The following is a 6,632-nucleotide window of genomic DNA, read 5'->3' on the forward strand; positions in this document are numbered from 1 at the left end:
AGGTCATTCTTGTAGGTGGGCGTAAGACCAGGATTTCCATCCTGTGGAAAATTCCGATATTTCTAATATTTCTTCCTCATGACTTGGGGAACTCCCAAACTTTCCAGTCTCACATTTACTTATAGTCCTTGTTTAACTGAAATGAAATGCTTCTTTTAATCTTTTTTGTTTGTTTGTTTTAAACCTTTAATGTGTCCAGAGGACTGAGAATCTGACTCTTGTGGGACTTTTACTTCCAGCTCCTCTGCTTTCAATTTTTCTCTCCAGGTTGAGTGTCTTGCTTGGACTGAACCTGTTTGGCCACACCACAGTCATGCACTGCCCATCTAGGTGTATTGTTTCAGCTGAAGGGGCAGCATGAGAATCTGTCCTCTTGGGAAAGTTCATGTTGTGCTGCAGTCTCGTGTATAGCACTGTGGCGATTCAAGTGGACGCAGCTTAGTGCTGAACTGACGCAACACAAATTCATCAGAGACCTTTCTGTTCAGGCTGACGTGATTCAAAGGCATTTCATTTCTGTGTTCTAATGAAAAACTGAAAACTTACTTTTGCCCATAGAAACTTTGACTTTTGAAGAGCTGCATTTCCAGTTATAAAGACAAAGACATTTTTTCTGAACAGCATAAATCAAAGTTGCTTTCCTGTTTACAAACATCCCAGCCTTGCCTATGGGATAGAGAAAGCAGAGCATGTCCTCCTGTATTTCAGTGTAACTGCTCTCCATCAGCTGTCCTTCTCAGCCTGGGTGAGGGTCATGGGAAAGGACCCATATTAAAAAATACTACTACTTGCTTTTTGCTTTTCAAAAAGAAGAAAACCTATGTGAAGAGTGGAATGTGCTTCTTTAACATGTCTCTGATTATCTAGGCCAAGCCCTTGGCCTTCCGCTTGAGTATCTTCCCCTTCAATCTGTCATAGCGCCTGGGGCCATTACCAGAATGAAGGCGGCAGGCACTCCCGGTGGGACCCTTCTTGCTGAACGTGAAAGTCTCCAGCCTCCGAGAGCTGAGCCGATCACCCTGTGTGCCCGTTATCGTTAAGGGAAGAAATAGTCCCTTTTATGGCTCAGTTCATTTGCCCTTTCCAGGCACCCATATTGGGACATGAGCATCATGCCCCGCAAGTGTCTGGTCGCTCCACTGTCTGTGCAGAGACTCAAGGCAGCTATCACAGGGGAAAAGGTCTGTGTTTCGTTAAATCAGTCAAGGAGCCTGTGAAGATATCTCCTAACTCCAGACATAAGGAAGTATGACAAGTATTTTAAAATTGGTAACAATCCGTCATTATAAATGCTTCACTGAAATTGGTTTGTTACTTGTTATGTGTTGTTACATTGACATTGTTATACTCTTAATGACATACTCTTAGCCTGAGAAATGTTAATAACTGTGAATAAGTGAGATTCAGATCCAGGAACCATCACCTCATGAAAGCAAAACATTCGCCTTCAGTTTCAACAGAGCTTTGCTTTTTATAGTAAAACTAGCTGGATATATGAGGCTACCACTCAATATACTGGGGCACACATAAGTAGATTTGGCAAATCTCCGATTTCTAAATGGCCTGGACTGTTTTACACAGAGGCATCCAAGACCCATCAGAGCTCCTGCACATGCGTCTATAAATCTGAGAAAGTACATTTATAATAAGTTATCTATCTGAGGTTGTTATGATTTTTAATGTGCTTCTGAAGGTGAAGCCCTCTGTGCTGAATTATATGGACTGAGGGGTTTCCAGGTTTTTGAACACACAAATGAACTTAGCAGCTAAGGAAATGTTCTTCTGTCCCTAGCGGAAAATTGACTTTAAAATGAAGCAGAGGGAGAGAGAGGCTGGATATGGAGTCTCCTGGGATAGTTGGCAGAGATTTTTTTAAGCTAAGAAACTGCCTGCTTTTCTTCACTGCAAGAAACAAGATTTGGGAAACCATTCAGCAATTTGCAAGCATGTCGCATCATTTGAGGTGCTCTGACAGTATTCTACTTACTTAGACTCCTATCTCCCTCTCCAGCGGGCAATGGCCTCCCAGAAGTCCCATGTCAGATGTGGTTTGGATGTCCTAGGATGTCTCAAATGGTGCTAGATATGTCCAATGTACTTTACAGCTCACCCCAACAGAAAAAATCCAAAGCTTGCTCCTTGAGCTGAAGAAACAGAAATGTAGCACCCATGGAATGCTCTTTTTAAGCATTTGCCATCCTGCATAATATCAGTAATTTTTTTCTGTATTAAAAAACAGTAAATGCAAGTGGGATTTCAGTGAATTTTTATACATATGGATTCTAAATCAAATATTCTGAGTGCACCAAATGTGCACTCTTTGCTTGAGAATGACAAATATATGGGGAAACATTGGGTTTTCTGGGGCAGAGGAACAGGGCAGACAAATCTCTGAAGTAAAACAAAACCTTTCAAGACTTTTGTTCTGTAATACTGTATTTGGCTTCCTGTAAAAATTAACTGTGAGGAGTGGAGATGGTAAGTAGGATGTCTCTAAAAGCGTCCACTGATGTCTTGATGCCTAATCTGCTGGAGAGACTTCCAATAGAGACCGCTCTGCACCCTGCGATTGGAGTCATCCAGGCTGCACTTAATGTCAGCTACATAGGAAACATTTGTAAGAAATCAGAAATTTGGGTAACCTGAACATTTTTAATACATTTAAATCATTACTTCCTTGGTTGTTGGTATACACACATACAGTTTGATTTTAGCAAAGCATTCAGGGGAACTGTCACTGTAAAGGGAGGTATTGGAGCACATATATTGGAGCAGGTGTGGTGGTAAATTCCTGGAATAAGTGATCAGTCTGATTGCTGTGAGTTAAGGCCAGGAGTCTCAGATGGCAGTACCTGATGTTAGCCCCAGTAAAATTTAGGCCGCTTTAGATATCTGACATTAAACCTAGTTGTCTGCAGAAGCAGCAACAGTCCAGCCATCCTGCCTTCCTAAGTGCTTATTAAAGACAAAAAGTGCCGCAACGCCAGCGTATTTGTTGCTTTTCATGGCCAGCGTACGGACATCTTCCTCGTACCAGCAGAAGTAAAGGCTAAAGTTACGCCGACCTACGGCTCCCTGGCACCGAGGGCAGTGCCGGCCGATCTGGTTAGAGACCTCGGGGGAATCGGTGGGCAGCGACAGGCGCTCGTCCTGCCAGAGGTGCCCTGGGCTGCCTATGGGCAGTGGGCTGCACCTCGATCTCAGGTTTGCTTAACCCGGTGCAATAGAGAGCATCGTAGAGTTATTCGGGCTGGATGGGCCCTGAGGAGGTCATTTTCTCCTTGGATATAGGAGTCAGGGAAGGGTCATAGATTTTTGCATGGTATGCATGTGCGTGGCTTTAGTGCCTGTGTGACTTGAATGAGGTCTGGCAGCACATGTTTAAAAGGAGGGGGCCTTACACTGGGGCTCGGGACCTTCCCCACCTAGAGCTGTTACTGTGTCTTCGTCTGGACCAGCAACATTCCTGCTCTTCCATTCCTAGGGTTTCCCTCAGGTGCGTTCCAAGTTGATGAATTTATGGTGGCTTGAATGCTGACGAATGACTGATTGCCAACATGAAACAGATGCTTCTTGTGATATTATGCTGGAATTGGACCCTGCTTTTGAGAACAAAACAAATGGATTAAACCCTTTCATTACTTTTGCTCTCCTGAGAGATAAAATGTCTGCTTGTCTTCTGGAAGACTGGCCAGGACATGTGATTGCTTGTGACATATTGCTCTGATCGTGCTCGTCGCTGCAATCTCACATCACTTTGCAGAATTTTAGGTATGTGTTGTTCTGTGCTGAAAATCTGTTTGATTTGGGAAGACTGCAATAGAGGTTTACCACTGTTCTGTGCTTTATTAGATGATCATGCTGGCAGGTTGCCATAGATGCGGGTGCCAAATAGTCAGAGCTCTTCCTTTTCCATAAGGACTTCAACTTCTCTGTCAAAAGAAAGGAAATATTTTTTCTTTTGTCATTTACTGCAGCAGTTTACGTCATTGTTACTGAAGAGTATGTAGCAAGAACACAGGAAGTGATTCACCAGTGAGAAACAAGTATAAAGACAATTTAGAAAACTGTCATTTACATAGACTAATGGAGAGGTCTGGTTTTATAGTGTCTTACACCTGCATTATTTGCAGAAAATAGTTGTATAAAGATGCAAGGCCTTGTATTCTGTGTTATTTTCTTCATACAATGTTATTTTTTTTCAGTTCCGTGTTGCTCTGGTTTAATGAATAGTTCGGGTTTCTGAAGGTTATTTTGTTCTATGGACAGTAAGTGACACAGCCATAATGATAACAGCCTTCTTGAAGTCATCACTCTGTCACAGTTGCCCAGAAGGAAACATTTCAGATGAGTGACTAGTGAGCTTTACTGTCACATTAACTAAAAAGTCACAGCCAGTTCGAATTTGCACTAATGTAAATCAGAAATGAATCAGCTTTACACCAGTGTGACTTCAGTGCCAAGCACACTGTTAATCTACGTTTCTCACATTGACTCCTCTAATATGCTCACTTATTTTCCTCCTGTAGTAAAATAAATCCACATTTCTGTAGGAAATCCTTTTGTATATAGTTACCACGAATGTTATGTTAACTTGTTATGTTAACTTGTTGCATGGATAAAATCAACAGCTAGTCTTTTGCAGTTTGTTTTCCCTGACACAAGATGTTCAAGATGTGTTGAAGTAAGCATTCGTGAGCAGACACAAGTCAAGTCTATGCTCCAGACCAATTCAAGAGATGGGTTTTTAGTCCTTGATATGGTGTAGTTTATAAAAAAGCAGACATAATGCTAGGCTTTAGGAGGATGGGTAGGAACTTTTTGCTCAAGTAGAAATGGTGGAGAAAATAGCTGTTCAGTCTCTCCAGGGTTTATAGAACAAACAGTGGTGGAAATGCAGAGGTTTTATTTCCCTCTGCTCTGTTTCACTAGTTTTAGACAGCTGACTTAGGTGAAGCCATCTCTTGTTAATATTAATGAAGGAAAGATCAGGATCAAGCTACATTTCCCTTGTACAGTAAACTTTACTACTTGCAGACCAACAAAGCCAACAGGACCTTAGTGTGGAAGGTGATATCAAAATCTAGCCCTTCAGAGATTATAAAGGTAAAAAAAAAAACCCACCAAAATTCAAGTTCTTGTCACACTGAAGTAAGGAATCCAAAAAAACATGAGCTGAAGGGGAAAAAAATTCGCAATTAAGAAAGCAATTTCGGTTTCAAAGAGTTTGTTTGTTTTGAATGAGTGGTCTCATTTCTTTTTAATTATGAAGATTGAGTTATGAAGGTGAGTTTTTCCTAAGTATCGTGAGTCCTACAATGTATTTCAGATGGGAAGCTGATTAATATTATGTTGCTCATGTCTGAGCTGTCAACTTTCTGCCTTTTTTTTTTTTTTTTCTAATCAGCAAATGTTAATCACTAGCTCACTAAGAGTGAGTTTCAGACTGGAGAAACCAGAACCATCAGTCCCATGCTAATCGGGCATCGCCCCTGCTTGCTTGCCTCTTGTGGAGCCCCAGAGCTGCTTCCCTGGGAGCGGGCGCAGGAGCCGAGCTGGGCATGGGCCGTTCACATCCCATAGGCAGCTGCTCAGGTGGAGCTGAGCCCTTGCTTTGGCTTGAAATTCACCACATTCCCTTACTTTTGTATATCTGGCCACGGCGGAGCTGGCTGGTTTTCAGCTTTGGCTTCACTTGCTCTTTCCTCTGGGTCCTGAGGAGTCTCGTATTTTGGCTCAGCGATGCTGACCCCTCTTCCAACTGCACTGCTGCTCCCCCGTGACGTTCCTTACAGCTGCCTTTCTTCTCTGGGTATTCAATCACTGAGGAACTCCTCTCCCACTGCCTAAACTCTAGGCTTCTCACTGACCTCACTGCAAGTGTCCTGGCCCTTGTTTGGCTGCCATCTTCCTCCGGTCTCTGCCTGTGACAAGTGTCTAATGCTCCCATTTTCAGATGACCGAAATGGTACATTTTCTTCACAAACCATCTCATTGGTGCCAAATGCCCCTGTCCATGCACCCTAATTGTAAGTGCTACAGGCCTGTCAAATCTTGCACATCTGAAGCTTTGCACCTTGAGAGCTCTGAAGTGGAAAGAAACAAGTCTGTTATTAATGGATTCTCCCTTCCCCTCCAGATCTGATTCTTCTGGATGACCTACTGTGGCATTTCTCTAATCTTCCAGCTTGCCTTCATCGCTGGTTTTCAGACATATGAGTCCATCAACTTGAGTTGTACATGTTTGAGAAACTATGGATATTTCTCAGCAAGCCTGGAAAGGAGGGCAAGCAAGGCAATGGGCTGCAAGGGTGTAGAAGGAGGACTTGAGAAGGTATCTTAATTACTTATGTTCATTAAAATGAGAACGGGGGTATTTTATCTAGATACCTGGTCTTTTAAGCAATATTGTTCACAGTCTGTGTTATGAGATACAGAAATCTGCATGACATCATGTCTGCCCAGATGTCATCAGGTGACAGCCTCATCCTGGTGATCCCTTTTCTGTATGCATTTGCTGATAAGTCCTGCTGGTGAAGGTAAAAAGGTAAAGACCTTCTAAATGCAGAGGGGACTGACTACATAGCAACAGGAACAGAGCATCATAAATCAGTCTTTCCTCAGGAAAAAAA

General features: G+C 42.6%; 1 long non-coding RNA gene across 1 annotated transcript in view; it reads left to right on the forward strand.

The window, feature by feature from the left end:
- Positions 1–2,192, forward strand: part of LOC138688658 (uncharacterized) — a 34,881-nt gene extending 32,689 nt beyond the window's left edge. The window contains exon 3 of the long non-coding RNA XR_011327543.1: positions 268–2,192. This is a non-coding gene — a long non-coding RNA (uncharacterized lncRNA). The remainder of the gene's footprint in view (positions 1–267) is intronic.
- The last annotated feature ends 4,440 nt before the right edge of the window (positions 2,193–6,632 follow it).

The sequence above is a fragment of the Haliaeetus albicilla genome, chromosome 13 (genome assembly GCF_947461875.1).
Source record: "Haliaeetus albicilla chromosome 13, bHalAlb1.1, whole genome shotgun sequence".
Lineage (NCBI taxonomy): Eukaryota > Metazoa > Chordata > Aves > Accipitriformes > Accipitridae > Haliaeetus > Haliaeetus albicilla.